Source organism: Equus caballus, chromosome 9 (assembly GCF_041296265.1).
Source record: "Equus caballus isolate H_3958 breed thoroughbred chromosome 9, TB-T2T, whole genome shotgun sequence".
NCBI lineage: Eukaryota > Metazoa > Chordata > Mammalia > Perissodactyla > Equidae > Equus > Equus caballus.
In genome coordinates, this window is record NC_091692.1 from 74,819,298 (window position 1) to 74,837,411 (window position 18,114).

General features: G+C 39.0%; 1 long non-coding RNA gene across 1 annotated transcript in view; it reads right to left on the reverse strand.

Annotated features, from left to right (window-relative positions):
* Positions 1 to 5,983, reverse strand: part of LOC138915432 (uncharacterized) — a 57,026-nt gene extending 51,043 nt beyond the window's left edge. Inside the window, exon 1 of the long non-coding RNA XR_011421363.1 lies at positions 5,407 to 5,983. This is a non-coding gene — a long non-coding RNA (uncharacterized lncRNA). The remainder of the gene's footprint in view (positions 1 to 5,406) is intronic.
* Between the last annotated feature and the right edge of the window lie 12,131 nt (positions 5,984 to 18,114).

The window sequence follows — 18,114 nt, forward strand, 5'->3', positions numbered from 1 at the left end:
GGGAGTTGATATATGGATAAAAAGACTTTGGTGACCTTAAAAATCTACATAACTTTTAAGGAACATATAAAACTCTTTGACTAATGATTCTAAACAAAAGTCTCAAGTCTCATTCAGAATTTTTAAATCAGTTTCAATCCCAAACAGTAATTTCAAATAAACTATCCCTCTTTCATCTGTGATGAACATGCTCACATGCAGATGTACACACAAAGCCATTATCATTTTTTATGCAGCCCTTTGGAGCAGGGTCAATAACTACCTTCCTATGTCTTACACCTCTCTTTAAAATCCTGCTGTCAGCCAACTGTTGCTATAATCAAAGCAATGGGACAGTTCGAGTGTTTGCAACAGCACCGCATTTTGTTATGCAATTGAAAGATAAATCTGTCTTTATCTTTCCAACTATCCAGCTTTATTTCTGCCAAAGAGTGGTAAGAGTGAAAAGGAAAATATTTGTGGGAAAATGGGTGAAAAATAATGAGAAATGTAGCAGATACAGATGGTATTGCTCAAGCGGGAGATTTCCTAATTTGGAAATTTTATTAAAATAGATTGGCTGGCCACTTAAGTGACACCTTGCACAGTGGTGGTTCCATAGGCTAAGGCTGACCTCAGCTTTGCAGTCCCAGCAATGTGATTTTGTCGTTGCCACTCTCAGGAATAGGCTTCTGGGAATTGATTCGTGCTAAGCACAGCCATCAGGTTCTGCCCAGAATGTCACTGGATTTTTCACAAAGAGAAGTACGAGCGTTCAGGTTTGCTCAGCAGTTATGTTAGCTGTTCAATATATTGCTCCCCTCTGGAAGCAGTTCTGCAAGAAAAGTTAAAATATACCAGAAGTCTATTTGGTGAGCATGGGAAAGCAACAATTGAAGTGTGGTTCAGTCCAATTCTGGCTTCTACTATATTCCCGATATTGCTGAGCACTGGGCGTACAAAGATGAATAAGACAAGACCGTACACTCAGAAGATCAATGAAGTGGGAAACATAAACACGTTACTTTATATCAGCCAGGGTTCTTAGCTGTAAGTGACTGAAACCAACTGTAACTTTTTCATGCAGAATAGTTTATTAAAACTATAGCGGATTGCTCAAGGAATTGCTAGAAAATGATGTTAGGGCCATATAAAAAGGAATATTGCCCCAAATCACTCAGGAGAATCAGTTTGTTGAGGACACTATTGCCACTCTCTCCAGCCAGAAAACACTACTCTTGCCCTCCCCAGACCCACATGCATAGTACCCTGCCGCTGCCCCACTGTCACCACTCCTCTGGCATTGTGACCTCAGGGTTTGAGATGCTTTCTAACAGCAATGCTGAGACAGTTCCTCCCAGTCCTTGCAACTATTGGATTGGTGCAATTGGTGGAACCTAGATCATGTGCTTGCACATTACCTCCAAGGGAACTTTAAACTTCTACAGGACATTCGGCACTGATTCCTGCAATATGTATATATTTCCTAAGCAGAAGAAGGAAGTCGAACTCTGTGTAACCATCAATAATGACCAATGTCTTCTCCAATTTTATCATAGTAAGTGAAGTCTAACAGTAGAAGCATGCTTTGGCTGCTATGTGAAGACAGAAGATACTCATCAGTGAATTGGCAAGATTATTTTCATAGTTATGGCTAAAAGTTATGATAATCCTATATATCCATCTCTATTAAAGTCAAGATGAAGAGGCAACAGCAAGAACTCACATTAATCTAATGCACATGTAGTTCAGGATATCTTTCTATTTTGCAGATGTAGATACCAAACTTTGGTCAGATTAAGCAATTGTGCTCAGATTCCCAACTGATAAGCAACAGAAAAAGGTGCCAAGCTGGATATGTCTGATTGCAACAAATCTGCTTTTTATAGCATATCAAATGCCTTCTTCTCTGGACAGTGTTGAAAATCCCCTGACAAAATCTTCTAATTCTTCTTTTCTGGGCATCATGTAGATAACCCTTTATTGATAGCACATTCTTTATTCAGACACACAAATACTAACTAGGTGGATGTGTACTTTCAAAGTCTATCACATTTTGGTCAGAGACACAGCCCTTGGGTGCTTCCCAATGCTCCTCTGACCCACGTTTAGAAAGCTTATCAGAGGGCAGATATAACTCTAACACATGGCTAACCTTTTCCATTACTTATTGATTCATATTAGTTTTTGTTCCAGAAAATAAATTTATTTCTAATTCCTACAAATTCCTACAGTCTTACTTCACTGCAAACTCCTATATTCAGTAAATATCCTGTGTATACACTTGAGACCTGCACATTTGCATAAATGTCAACAAAACTATGTTCCAGAATAAAAGCATGTCAACTCTGCCAACAGCCAACAACCAATTACCAGTCTGTTCCTTCCTTCATCTTTCTTCTGTACCAGAGGTGGCTGATCCACTATGAACCACATTTCCCAGGCTCCCTTTTCCAGTAGCTTCTTGTAGGTTCTGATAATGGTAGACACTGACAGGAATTTGGAATGCAGGAAAATGGAAGGAGGCAGAAAATCCCTTCTCTGACTCTTGTGGATTTGCATCTTGGTGATCCCGGTTTCTACTAAGACGCGGATAACACCTCTCTTCTCTTTATTGCCCCAACTCAAGGAATTTTAGTGGTTTTCAGATGTCATTAATCTCTGGACTGCCTCATTGTCCCCTGTTTGCACTACTGGTCCTCCATTATCTTTGTAACTAATCTCCATATTATATTCTCCTGATTCAGCTACTTGGGATGAGTCTTGTTTTCCTGACTGATCTCTGATTGATACTTCTTTCCATAGTGTTTAAATTGCCAGTGAAAGGAAATATATGAATGTTGAAATAAACAGAAAAAATAAAACGATGATGAAATAACAAACATTGAAAGTGTATATATGAAAAAAAGGACAGTTATAAGTGACAGAACGAATCACTTAAGTCTTGGAAGTCCTGTGCCCGTGCAACTGACAATAATAGGTTAAAACTGAAAAAAAAAAAATAGAAACTGGAAGAAGACCTGTTTGATATGCTAAAGATCAGCATCAATTAATTCAGGAGGCACATAGGAATTTGAGAACAGAAAGCCTGAAAGAGGAAGAAGTCCTTCTGGCCAGCCTACCATCAGGAGCCCTGTTCTGTTCCTCAGGCTCAAGGCCCATGCAAACCTGCAATCATCAAAATGAGTGGCAAAGCAGTAAGAGAGGATCTGCAATTTACTTGAGACCTCCCTAGACACTTCCAGAGGCCGTCAAAGGGGCAGAAGTCACCTGCCTCAATAGATGTGCGATATAGAATAATCTGGGTCGGGAATGATGCCTAATAATCTGTATATCAGCAAGGTAGAGAGGGGTGTCCTTAGTTTTAAAGATTCGATGGAAAAATTCATCTTCAAATTTTATGGAAATGCCTCCAGGGATTGACTGTAAGATTGAACGCCTCTTGGTGAGTTTGGTCTTGAAAAGAAAAGCACTCACCCGGTGCTGCAGTGGTTAAGTTCGCATGTTCTGCTTCGGTGGCCCGGGGTTTGCCGGTTCGGATTCCGGGTGCCGACATGGCACAGCTTGTCAAGCCATGCTGTGGCAGGCGTCCCACATATGAAGTAGAGGAAGATGGGCACGGATGTTAGCTCAGGGCCAGTCTTCCTCAGCAAAAAGAGGAGGATTAGCAGCAGATGTTAGCTCAGGGCTAATCTTCCTCAAAAATAAAAAAAGAAAGAAAGAAAGAAAAAAAAGAAAAGCACTCATAGAAAAATACTCTTAAAATACTTTACTCTTCTTCTACAGGAAAGTCACAATGATGAGATAGCCAAAAATAAAAAATCAAATAAAACTTCACCTTAAATTTTGTTTTTTTTGAGGAAGATTAGCCCTGAGCTAACTACTGCCAATCCTCCTCTTTTTGCTGAGGAAGACTGGCCCTGAGCTAGCATTGTGCCCATCATCCTCTATTTTATATGTGAGATGCCTACCACAGCATGGTGTGCCAAGCAGTGCCATGTCCACACCCGGGATCCGAACTGGTGAAGCCCAGGCTGCCGAGAAACGGAATGTGCGAACTTAACTGCTGCGCCACCGCGCCAGCCCCCACTAAAATTTTTAGCCTCACAAAAACAGCAAATTATTGCCATTCTATGGCTTAAATTTCATGTTAATTACTATTTAAGAGCAATTTGGGAGCTCTACAACATGAGAAAATTTGAGAAATGTCGTGAATGGCATTGGCCAGTTACTCAGCATCCACCTCTAGTTGCAACTCTGTCATTCCCTCCTCATACCTATAAGTGGAATAATACCCTTGAGGTAATAGTTTAAAAAACAAACAAAATCCAGTCACATAAAAGGTAAGATTTTAGTTAGACTTTTAAAAGTTACAAGCAGTGTGATGATACACACAGGACCCATGTGGTGTCTCCAGCTGTGATTTAGGAGAAAGCCAAGAACCTCTAAAGGGTTCTAGAATACGAGGATTCAAGAATGTATTGGGGGAAAAAACATTCAAAAGCTGGATTTGAATGTTTCCTTCACCAACATTAGAGGCTTGAAGAAATTTCTTTTGATGCAATTGGGAAAAATAATAGCATTGGAAATGAATTCTAGATATTAAAAAAATCTACATAGTGAAATTGTTTATTTATTTATTTATTGGTGAGGAAGATTGGCCCTGAGATAACATCTGTGCCAATCTTCCTCTATTTTGTATGTGGGACACTGCCACAGCATGGCTTGATGAGCAGTCTGTAGGTCCACGTCAGTCATCAGAACCCATGAACTCTGGGCTGCCGAAGCAGAGTGCACAAACTTAACAACTCTGCCACCAGGCAGCCCCTGAATTTTTTTACTATACAGAGATGGCTTCTTAATTCCAAGATACTTACCTTATTCATTTGACTTATTTAACTCATTTTTTTCCCTTTAGTCAGACAAAGGCATTTTCTTAAAAACTGTACAATAAAAAATGATTGTTCAGCTTCACTTGGCTCTAAATTACAAACTTACAAAATTAATGTAACAGAAATTTGCCATAGGCCGGTAGAAAAGGTTTTCAAAACAAAAAGGTTATTTTTCATTTCTTTACTAAAAACTTGGCTATCCAACAATGTGCAGTTTTAAGACATACTTCCGGTTCAAATAGCACAATGTAGTGAAATGCAGTATCTCTTGACTTCATAAAGTGCATCAGAGCATTATACACGGTGAGTGTGATGGAAGAGGATAATTGCCTTTGGGATTGCAACTATTTTGACGCTACCAACGTGAGGCCAGAACGCTGCTGTTAACAGCCACATACTGTGGCTATTGTTAGAAATTCTGACTGTTTGCATTTAGCAACTGGGAATATGAAAACAAACACCGTTCCAACTAAAACAATAGTCAAAGTTACCTTTTCAATTGAATTGTTTGCGATAATGAAATTATAGTACATACCATTTGGTGTATTTGCAATCATTTCAGCTTGCGTTTTTCTCATGGAGCCACTTTACACATCTTAAATAGAAATCTCTCTCTTTCTTTTTTTTTAAATCTGACTACTTGGCAGTCTTCACAGTTCCCTGAGCGCTTTCATTTATCTTGAAGGCCGTATCTATAACTGACATAAGAAATAGGAGAATATCGCTAAGAGGACCAGAAGGCGGAGGAATCTCACTGGCCTGTGGATTCAAGTGCAGGCCCCTCTCCAGTGTGATGTTCTGGAGAGACCATTGGTTACACCTGACTGGAGCACTCTGGACGATTGTCAAAATTCACAGTGATATCGTTATGTTTCCAGGCCAACCTTTCACAAAGACTTGGGTGGCGAGCTTAGCAGCAAACCCGGCTTAGCTTTGCTGGCACTTGCTATTTTGAGAAAATACTCAAAGGTCCTTCCTGTCATAAAACACTGGATAGAGGAAAGCGAGGAAAAGTCCAACTTTAATTTCATGAATTTGCACTTGCAAAAACACATATCTTCACCAAAATTAAGAAGACTTGAGAATTTGGCTCCAAGCAAAATTCCACTCCTGGGACAGTGGGATTGAATGCAGATTTCTGCTGTGGGCAAAACCTCACTATTATTTCTAGACAATGGGGCTTTCTGTCGTGAAAATGGTGGCACTCTGCACATAGAATGGCCACCAGCCAGTTCCCAGTTTTCTCCAGTGGATTTGCCAGGTTGGCTAAGGGAGAGAATATTTTCACACGGACTGGTAATACGTCTAACGAAACTTGAGGGAAATTAATCCAGTTAACTTTTTTTTAAAAGTGAGGGTCTAAAAGCCCGGAGAAAATATATTAAAGTGCAGTCAAGGGATACAATAGAGACCCAACTTTTCTTTACCATCTGGAGAGAAACTACCCCCCAAGTAAGTTCTGCACTTGTTTAATTTCCTCAGTATGATATAGATCAGTGCTTCTCACACTTTAGTGTCCATATGAATCACCTGAGGGTCTTATTCAACTGCAGTTTCGAATTCTGGGGTCTGGCATAAGACGTGAGATTCTACGTTTTAAAAAGCCCCACATGATGTTGATGCTGCTGCTCTGCCCACCACAGTTTAGATAGCAAGGATTTGGTAATCGTATGATAATTCACCTGAGGGATTGCTTCACAAATGTTCAATACACTTAGTTGGTTAAAGAGAACAATTGACTCAAGAGTAATATAAATGAAAAAGGTACCTACGTGTCATGGAACACCACTCAGTAATAAAAAGGAATGAACTACTGAAACATACAAGTTGGGTGTTGGATGCATACAAGTTGGATCTCTAGGGAATTATGCTGAGTGAAAAAAAACCCAATCCTAAAGTGTTTTACTATCATTCCATTTATGTAGCATTTTGAAATAAGAAAATTTTAGAAATGGAGTACAAATTAGTGGTTGTCAGGGATTAAGGACAAGGGCGGAGGGGTGGGAGGAAGGTGGGCATGATTATATGCAGGTACTGAACTAGATGCCAAAGGTATACAGATGAGCAGAAAGATCAGTCTAATATAACGTCCAGTCTTACAGATGACAAAAATACAGTTCAGACTGTTGCTTCTGTTAAACAATGAAATTCTTTCTGAGTAATACCCAGTTAACTTTACTTCCAATTCACTCTTCTTTCTACCAGTTAAAACAATTCCTATGATTGGGGTTTATTGCAATGCAAGGAATTTTCAAATTTCAAATTTTACAAAATTTATTTAAGATGGACCAAAATGTACTCATCTGAAATGTACTCATCAACCCTTCAAATTTAGCAAATATTTTAAATTTATAAAGGTATATCTTAATCAAGAAATAATGAGGCTCATAATCTCATAGGAACTCCTCCTTAGAGGATTATGTCAAGTAGAAGTCACTGTCTCCTATCTTGCAAGGGAGTGTTGTGATAAATTTCCTATCGTAAATCCATCTCCAAACTGTCACAAGGGTGAAAATGGCAGACAGTATTGGTCACCTGCACCAGAGATATTTTTCTTCTTCCTTCTAGCAGCACCTCAATCTGTTCTGGCAGCAAAATGTCCATCTTCAGAAGATTAATCAGCACAAAGCAGTCTGTCCTGGAGAGCTTCCATTTACCTATCCAAACCTATTCTCCCTACTTCCTCACACCATTCTCTAGCCCACAAGGTTGACCTTTATGGACAATATCAATGGACTTCTCTGTCTTCTGGGTTTGAGTTGGACTCAGCCAATGAGCTAGCTGGTGGTCAGCAAAAGGGAAACAAGGAAGGCTAGAGTATTTCCTTTTCCAATTCCTTCTTTGTGGAGTCATTGTGCACTGGCTACTATGTATCATGTGACCAAAGGCCATAACTGCCATCAATTGATCCTCTCCACACAACTCTATGTCTCCAGTTTCAATAACCACTTCCTCCATTTGTTCCTTCAGGGCGAGGTGATATTGTAACCCCCTGCTTTCAACAGCCCCCAGTGAATGCACTATCCCTATGGCTTCTCTACTCTTCAATTATCTCTTTGTAAATAGTTCTTTTGCTAAATTCTCTTTAAATTACTCGTTTTGAGTGTGTCACTTTTTTCTAACTGAAACATAGGGGTTTTTCTGTTTGCTTTTCCTTGCCAGATATTCATTTTCTTAGCCTCTCTTTCAGTTGAGAGTGGGCACGTGAACTTGTTCTCTCCAAGGAAATATAAGGGGACATCATTTAAGGAGATTGGGTAATGGCTTTCCTCCCTGATAAAAGACACAGCAGCTTGGGTCTAGCACCTTGACCCTTTCCTTCCCTTATCAATTTCAATGTTTGGGGTAAATACATGATACATGGAGTGACTAACCTTTGACCATGAAACATCAACCTGAGGATAAAAGCCAGTACGCAGAGGAAAGGGAACAGGAGAAGGAAGCCAAGAGCCTGGCTTTGATGACTTGGCTTTGAAAACAGTGCTGCCTTCTCCTGACTGCATTTAGACTTCTTGGTAGGGGTGCAATATATGCCCTTAAGCTTTAAACTTCTATTAATCAGGTTTTCTTTATCCGCAACCAAATCATTCCTAACTGATGGAGTAACATATTTTTATTGTAAATATGACCTCGCCGTTTTCCTGCTTAATATATTCCAGTGGCTCATCATTGTCTACAGAATAACCTTCCAGCACAGTATGAAACATCCTCATGCTTTTACCGCTTGTCAGCTTCTCCACTTTGGCATGTCCCACCTTACATGTTCCACTGCTATTCCAGTCTCCTGTGGTTCCTCACAGCATGGCATTTCTAGCCTCTGTGTCTTTGTGTTGAGTGCTCTTCCAGGAACATCTTTCTTATCTTCTTTCTCTACCTATTTCTTACTCATCTTTCAAGTATATAGCAGGCAGAAGAGGTCAGCATTTTTTAATACAGAGAACAAAAATCTAGTCTGGAATATTCAAGAAGTGGGATTGGGCCAGCCCTGGTGGCCTAGTGGTTAAGTTCAGCAGGCTCTGCTTTAGCAGCCTGGGTTCGGTCCCCAGCATGGACCTACGCCACTCGTCTGTCATTGGCCATGCTGTAGCAGCGGCTCACATATAAAAAGAGGAAGAGTGGCAGTGGATGTTAGCTCAGGGAAAATTTTCCTTAGCAAAAAAATAAAAAACATAAAAACCAGAAGTGGGGTTAATGAAACTGACTTTGGGTAGTTCACGGAAAGCTGTGATACTAGGCTTAGAAAATGAGCAGGACGAAGAGAAACTAATAGCTAGAAACAAAAAAAAATTCAGGTGAAAACGTGAGTCCAGTGAGCCCTGCTGCAGCCTGTCCGAGGAATGGATACTTAGCTTACACCACAACCAACCGTGGACAATGGAAACTCAGTGTTGTGTCGCTGCCCTCTAACACCCAGAGGAAGACGTCATGGTCCGTACTGCTTTGCCTCACCAACTTCCAGTTCTAAATGTAGGGAAGGTGCATCCAGTTGGCTGAGCCTAGTTCAAGTGCTAATTCCCTAAATGACAAAGTATCTAGTAACTACACTTGCTTTGGAGGGAGGCCTCAAATTAAAACTACGTACCAAGAAATTCACCCACTACAAGAAGAGGGCTCAGATGCTGGGTTACCAAAAAGCATTAAACACATCCAGTATAAATTCAATAAAACGTGCTACGTGCCACAGTAGATGTATAAATGGACTCAATTGGAATACAGAATAAGTAATTACATCCAGACCAGTGCTATACAATAGAAATAAATAGTGAGCAATATATGTAATTTTCTCTTTCTAGTAGCTACATTAAAAAAGTACACAGAAACAGTTAAAATTAATTTTAATAATATATTAATCTAATACCTTCCAAGTATTATTTCAACATTCAATCACTATAAAATGATTAATGGGATATTTTTACATTAATTTTCAGTATTAAGTCTTTGGAATTTGGTATGTATTTTGCTCTTTCAGTGCATCCCAATGTGGCTATTAGCCACATTTCAAGTCCTCAATAACCACACGTGACTAGTTGCTATCATATGGAATAGCGCAGATCTAGATAAACATGGCAATTAAGAGGGGAACAGCGACACGGATCATCTGCCCAGTAAGTAACTGTGAATCATTTATATTTGACTTCAGAATGCCAGGCAGACCTTGCTAAGTATTGTTTTGCCCTGGTTTTGAAAGCCATCTAACATGATGCATTTAGGACTCTGCTCTGAGCTTTGAGAGAGAAAGAAGACACAGAAGGTCAGGGTAACTGAGTTGGGAAGAAGAGCAGGGTTTTTGGTAGCTTTATCATTTAAATTGTTGAGTTTCAACTGTGTGACAACTGACCAGTATAGTCAGAATTCTAAATGTAAGTTTTGATGGTGTTTGTTTACATGTAGGTTAAGACCATGGGAGTAGATGAGATCTACTAAGGAGAGAGTGACACGAAACAAGAAGGTCAATGATGAGCCCCTAGGGAACATCAACATTTAAGATTAGAGAACAAGAGGACTGAGAATAGTGTTCACAATGGCAAAAGAACCGGGAATAACTAGCTTCTCAGAAGCCAAGAGTCTCAATTGCAAAATTATTTCCTTTTTGGAAAGCTGACTGGATTTGGAGTCATTTCCCAATTTATGCTCATAGGTCCCATTGAAAATTCACCATTTTTAAAAAAACTTTAATGGGGTACTTACAATAACCTATTTGTTCCTGGTCAGTTTCCGTTCCTGTTTCACAACAGAATCTCTTCTGAACCTTTATCTCTGTCCTTTAGCCTCCTACCTACTTCTTCCCTCCTGCCCTATCACTAGCTCATCTTGCCTCCCACGTCAAAGAAAAGATAGAAACCTTCAGCCTGAAACCTCGCTCCTTCCTCAACACCTTCCCACACACAAATTATTTCAATGCATATTCATCCTTCCTTTGTTGGAGCTGGGGAGTGCCTAATAAATAACACCACTGTTCTCCCACTGCCCAGACCCCACCACAGTTTGGAGCTAATTGAGACGTGGATACAAAAGTCAGGCAGAAGGCAAAAATCATCTCCGTTAGTGTTTAAACTGTTAGGGGATGTGACTTAGGACTGTGGCCAATTGAGCTTGAAGTCCCCATCTAACTATCATTTTCTTTTTCATTGGTAGTCAGGTTTCTAGAAACCATCTCTATTTCTTCAGTCCCCATACACTTCTCAATTCAAGGCAATGTAGCTTCTGATCCAATTATTCTGGTGACACTCTTCTTACACATGTTCCTAATTTCCTTCCCTTGCTCAACCCCAGGGAGACTTGCCAGTCCTTATCTCAATCGACCATTGAAGGCTTTACACCACTGGCCACTCCCTCCTTTGTGCAACTCCCTTCTAGTTTTTTCTTTAAACTCTTTTCACTGCTTTTTCTCAGCTTCCTCAGTCTCCTCTTTCTCTAGCTATCTGCTAAATATTTACATTTCTTGGGGATTCGTCTTCTGCTCTCTTCTCTTCTATTTTATTCACTTCTTCCTCAACATACTCTCCTTCAGTCATCACATCTAATCTTGAGACTTCAGTCGCTATTTACGTGTTAGATGGCCCCCAGCCCTCAGTACTGCCTGATCTGAATACATTCTTCAGAGTGACCTTTCTGCAAACCAGTTGTGATCACGCTTAAAATTTTTCTCCAGCTCCTGCTACAAACACTTATATCCTACTTCTCATGTGTTCTTGTGGCATAAGGTAAACTAACATAACACTTTTGGCTAATCTCTACCCCCTCTCTTACTTATTACTAAGAGAGGAGGAGTGATTCATTCATCTCTCCGCTCAATTTTGACAAAGGAACTGGTCTTGAAAGAGTCAGCACCTTCTGAATCCTTGCCTGACTTTGGGGAGGGTGTATTTTGAGCTGCTCTCCTGCCATGGGGGTTGGGCACTGCCTCTCTGGGAAAGTCTGCAGCTTTGGAGAAAGTTTGGTTCAGGAGAGTAGTATAAGACCAGAAATCTAAGTCATGTTCAGTGGACTGCCTTTTGTCCATAACAAAGATAACAATTTCATTGCCTTTTTCCTGACTCTCGACTCTTGAAAGATTGATTACTTTGACAGGGAATCCACATCTCTAGCTATAGGAAACAAAAACAAATGGAGAACACGAGGGAAATTCTTATCTCCCACTACTCAGGTTTTCAAGTTGAGAAACTTCCTTTACACATTACTTCCAATCTTTCTCCACATCCTTATTCTCTGGAGAAAGGATATTGACTCACTTATCTATCTATTAGGCAAGTTTGGGAGGACAGACTGGTCATAGATGGCATCACCCCTTCTGGGCCTTTCGCATCCACCTACCTGCAGAAAAGGAACATTCTGGTCTGCTGTCCGCCATGCAGAAAGAGGCCAGTCCCTGTGGAAGTTGACACTTGGGGTGTATATTTCCCTCAGTAGAGTGTTAGTAAATGCATGTAGCCACACATGTAACCTTCTTTGTAGTGTTTCTCAATAAGAAAACTGATATTTTGATATTTACTAATTCCTATATCTCTCTCTCAAGTGCTTCCAATTCAACCAGGAAAGCAATGTTACTTACTGGATCCTTTCGAATACTGAAAGTTCCCATACATTTACATTTCTTAACATGAAGTATGAGCCCATCTTCTCTTCTCCCCATCATCTAGGACATAGGCTAATCTACAATGCAACAAACCCTTATTGAGTACCCATTAATTTACCGCTATGCCTTGTTTTGGAGATAGAAAATAAATGAGACATGATACTTACATTCCAGGAGTTCATGGCTCAGCAGTGTAAGTTTGTATTTCTGATTATGGGTTTGGAGTGTAGTTCCATAGTGCATTTCTTTAAAAGAAGACTGAAACTATAAAAGCAGGGCTCAGTTAATTTTGATCATTGCCATGGCACCTAACTTGATAACAGGGCAAGTGCTGGGGGTGAGCTCCAGAGTCATATGGCCAAGAAGAAGGGGATAAATGAGACAGAGAAAATGAGGATAACATCTTTTTCGTAGAGCAAGTCATAATCTACGTAACATCAGAAATAAGATGATAAAAATGCACAGCAAGTTGCAAGTGAGTGCCAATGAGAAGAATATAGACTCTCATATTCAGTAAAGGCTCTTAATATAATCAAGAGAACCCTAGCAAGCTGTGCTCATCTTATAGACGGACAGGATATTGCATTCATTTAGATAGAGTTAATTCTTTTAATTCTCTTTGTACCTCATTTTCACAAATCCTAATTTCACTCATATAAGAAAAATAATCAAAACAGGTGATATGATTTTTTATGTTTTAAATTTTAAAAGTCCCATCTGTCACTAATTACACATTTATTTCATTATGCAGCACTATGAAAATAACTATTTGAGGTTTTTTTGTTGACAATTTAGAGTTTAAAGTAAATACTAATTATTTTTGTTATAACTGTGTATTAAATTAAATAATTCACTGCTAGACATTTTTTGGGCTTCAAATAATTTTATTAGAACCACATAAGAGAACAATTATATAATTAGTGACACATCTGCCAATCTTATAAGTCCATCTTATAAAATTTGAAGAGATCTTTTTCCTTTTCATTTCTCCCTTTTTAGAAGCAGAGACAGATACTTATGTGCACATTCCAGTATTTCACAGTGATGTATGTGGCCTGTCCAGCCAGCTGGTCTGTTCAGTCACTCTCAGGGTAGCAATGATTCTAAGCAATTAACTAACTCTCACAACTATCATGGCCTTGAGTTGAAAAAAATATATCTAGATAACTGCATTGATCTCTGCTTTAAGTAAATTCTTTTAGAAATTAAAATGTCTTCTCCAAACTCCAACCAGAAGTTGCTGTGAGTTCCATTTGGAACTCATGCTAATAATAATATTTTCTGGAATAATAACAACAGGTTTGGATTTAATTAAATATGTTGCTCACTGAAGCATCTGTTTTAAACATTAATGAATGGCAGCTCCTATGGGATATCCAAATGGAAGTGTTTTCACTCTGTAACACTATCCTAAAGTGTGTTTTGGAATTTTGAAATAATTAGTTGGTCTTTATTTTGAGAGACTTATCCAGGATAAAAAAGCAATCCTTTCCTCAAATCATATTGATAGATGGAAACCATTTAGGGAGAGACAATCAATCATAAAAGCAGTCTCTGAAAAGCTGTTATGCAACACAGTATTAAGAGTCAAGTTTTTCTTCATGTTCACACATAACTCCCATTATCATTCATGAGAGTTAGTCTCTTATCAAGAAAAGAACACATCCCTTCCCAATTAGGCTAAACTGCTTTGGGCAGAAAGCCATTAAAAACAGCAGACATGGAGCTCCAAAGACTACAACTAACCTTGCAAGAATTGGAAGCCATCTTTGAAATAAACATTATTAACTTGGTTTGATTGGAAACATTATGTGACTAGAGAATTTCTGAATTCATGGCTCATTCATCACTCAGAGGAAATCATGAGAGTAAGAGTTGTGTGTAAAATGGCACTATTCTTATAAGGCTTTATTAAAAAAATTTGCTAGACTGAAGTTTCATAAAGACAGTGATTAAGTATTTCTTATCAATCAGTGTACCCACCTGACACAGACCAGTACCAGACATAAGAGGTACACACAGATATTTGTTGAATTAATGATTGAATAAGACTAACATATTCTTTTCAACTCAGCAAGAATTTGTTGAGACCTACTTGGTGCTAGATCCCATTAGGGACTATGCATACAAAGATTATATTTATAGTATAAAAAATACAAAAAATTATATTTATAATATAAAGATTACATTTATCATTATACGTAATATGGAGAGAGAGGGAGGGACTCTTCTTCAAAGGATTCACAATCTCTCAGTTGACACTAACATACAACTAATTATCTGTTGTAGTGTTGCCAATGCAATGATAAAGGAATGCATAGCGTGCTACGGGAGCAAAGAATTTATGTGAGGTTGTGGGAGGTATGGTACATGACATCTTAAACAATTTGATCTGCAAAGAAATGCTAAGGTTTTGCTAAAATTTATATCATTCAGACAATTTGAATTAACCTATAAAGTGTTCTTAAGTATGACCATCGGAATCAGCACCCTGGTTTTGAAAAACATATTTTCAAAAGAATGAATGAAGCCTTTACCTACAAAATTGCCCCCAAAAACTATTAGATTATTATGAACTCTCTGGGGACACGATAGGTTGATATTTGGAGATACAATAAAGAATGATTATGCTATAGTGCGCATGTGCTAAACTGAGGAAAGCCACGATGGCTATATATGGTTTTCTTTAGTTTGACTTGGGAAATGTTCATGAGTGATAGCATCTTCTTCTCACAGAAAAGACAACAATGCATCATATTTGATCTCAGAACTTTCAAAACATTGGATGCTGGCTTGGCGCTCACAGTTTCAGTCAATGGCAAATTCACCCATTCTGGACTCTGGCAAATAGATGTTTAACAAGATTCCATGCATTGAACTCTGACAGATTTTCACAGGAGAAAGTCAGGAGATTGCTTCTAAACCAATCCAAGCACCTCATACTCTGCTAAATTTGCTGTGGTAAAGTAGCCCAGAGGGTTCATTGAAGGAAAGACTCATGTGTATATAACCTCACTTTCATTGTCCATAAAATGAGAGAGTTGGGTTCGATGATCTGTAAGGTCACTAGGTCTTTATTGCTTCCTTTTCCTTTCTCCCAAATTTTGAGTGGTCAACAAGTTAGGTTCATTGAGTATTCCTCCCATATGTCTCCACAATCCTTTCTTTTCCTTTTCTTCCTATCATCCTGAACACTGAAGAGTTCCTTGAGGTCAGATACTATGTCCTATTAATCTTTGCATCTCTGTGTCTGGTAACAGATTCCAGCACATTATCATTGTTCAATGAATATTGATTTAATCAGGGAATAAACTGGGTAATCTCTATATAACAAAAACATTGCGTGAGTTTCTTTGAGTGATTCCAAAGCAATATAAGACATCATTTCCCATCTCCAAGGATTATCTGCTCTACTCAGTAGACAAGGTCTTTTCACACGTAGCAGTAAAGAATATAAATATTTTCATTTAATCCTCACAAGAACTATGATGTCATAAAAATAATAACAACAGCATCTGACATTTATTGAAGGCTTTTTATGTGCCCAGCATCTTAATTGGATTATTTCATTTAATCCTCACAACAACTATGATATAGATACTAAAGCTATCTCCATTCTATAAATGCAGAACTATGGACTTAGAGTAGTTAAGCAACTTGCCCTAAGTCTCATAGGTGAGCCAAGATTTGAATACAGGGTGTTTGATTCCAGAACCCAGATTTTTAACCTCTGTAATAGAAAAAGAGAGTCTATTTTGCTGTAAGTATTAAGCAAACACACACACACAGTCCCTATTGGGTAAGCTCCCTCATTGGCCATGTTTTGTAACTCATAGCCTTTCCCTATCTGCCAAGGTTATTGCACCAGTGATAGATGGCTGATCCAAAAGCAGCCAATACAATCTGGCCACCATCTACTGAAATTGCCTGGTACCAGAGCTCTGATTTCTGTGGTCAATGATGATTGATTAAATCAATAAAATTCTCTCATTTGGTGATAGTCAAATGGACAGAGATAGAGCTATTGGTAGCGAAGGGAAAAATTTGAAAACACACTGAGGAAAGCAGACAGCAAATGCCTATAGCCAACACAATCAGTGAGTAAGTAGGAGAAAGGGTGAGGTAGCCAGTTGGCAGTGGGATTAGAATTGGAAAGTCATAGAGAAAAGCAGAAACACAGAAAGGCTGACTCTTATTATTGATAAACTACAAGAGTAAGTGTCAACAAAATCCTCCTCTAATAAAAGCTATAGATAAACTGAACCTAGAGCAACCTGGATCTCAAAGTATCTTTTAGTCGCTGAAGAAATTCTTCCACATTCAAGCCCCAGGGAGATTGGTCTTCCTGTGAGGCTCGGCCATAGCACTGTTGTTGGCTTTGTATCACGCTTGGATGTATGGCTTAGATATCTGCAATCTTATTATTACCCGTATTCATTTCCTATTGCTACTGTAACGAACTACCATCATCTTGGTGGCTTAAAGCAACACAAATTTATTATTGTACTGTTCTGGAGGCCAGAAGACCAAAATGGGCCTCAGTGGAGTACAATCAAGGTGTCAGCATGGCTGTGGTCCTTCTGCAGGCCGTAGGGAAGATTCGTTTCCTTGATTTTCCCAGTTTCTAGAAGTAGCTCATATTCCTTGGCTCATGGCCTCTTCCTAATTCTTCAAAGCCAGCAGTGTAGCATCTTCAAATCTCTCTGACTCTAACACTGACTCTTCTGCCTCTGTCTTTCACTTACAAGGAGGCTTGTGATTACGTCGAGCCCATGCAGAAAATCCAGAACAGTCTCCCTATCTCAAGGTCAACTGATTAGCAACCTTACCCCTTTGAAATCTCCTTAAACTCCTCGAATTAAGGAGACAGACTTAATTTCCCTTCGTCCCACGATAGCACATATTCACAATTTCTGCTGTTTAGGATGTGAACATCCTAGGGGGATGACTGTTGTACCTACATACCATCTATATTCTTAGAATGATCTTCATATTACTTGAGAAAACTTGAGTGAGTCTCTGCTTTTTGCAACCACAAGATGATATTTTGCCAGTTTGAGTAGGGCTCCTATAGCAACTGACAAAAGTCTTGACTTACAGGGTTCCAATTCCACATAATTACTCACATTATTCTCCTACGTGGTTTACCTATTCCCCTCTCACTCTCCTAATCCTCTGTTGTGAAAATCCAAGTCACTGAGGGCAAATACTATTATACCAGGCAGCATGAAATGGGTGGTAAATGAGATTGGCGATAGAAGCGGTGTGCTATGGAAGCACAGAACTGTTTATATAGGATGGTCTTGGAAGGGTTCATAAAGGAGGAGGTGAGATTTAAGCTAGACGATGCTAGTCAGTCATCCATTTGAAGAAGACCCATAGCAGAGAGATGGTTAATGGTAGACCCAGGAATTGTACCCAGGTCTTCTGATTTCTTCATAAGTGTTTCTGTATCTATGATGGTTTGGGTATACCAAATGGTGTCAGTGCTTATTTGTTGAATGAGCAGAGTGAATAAAAGAACTGACGAATTAAATAAATGGATGAGTGAATGCATAGAATACGATGGAAGTCTCAAAGTAGATGTAAAATACGGATTAAAAGCAGATCCACTCCAGTAAAAAGTGAGTGAGAACTCTGGATTTGCAGATAACATTCTGCTATGAA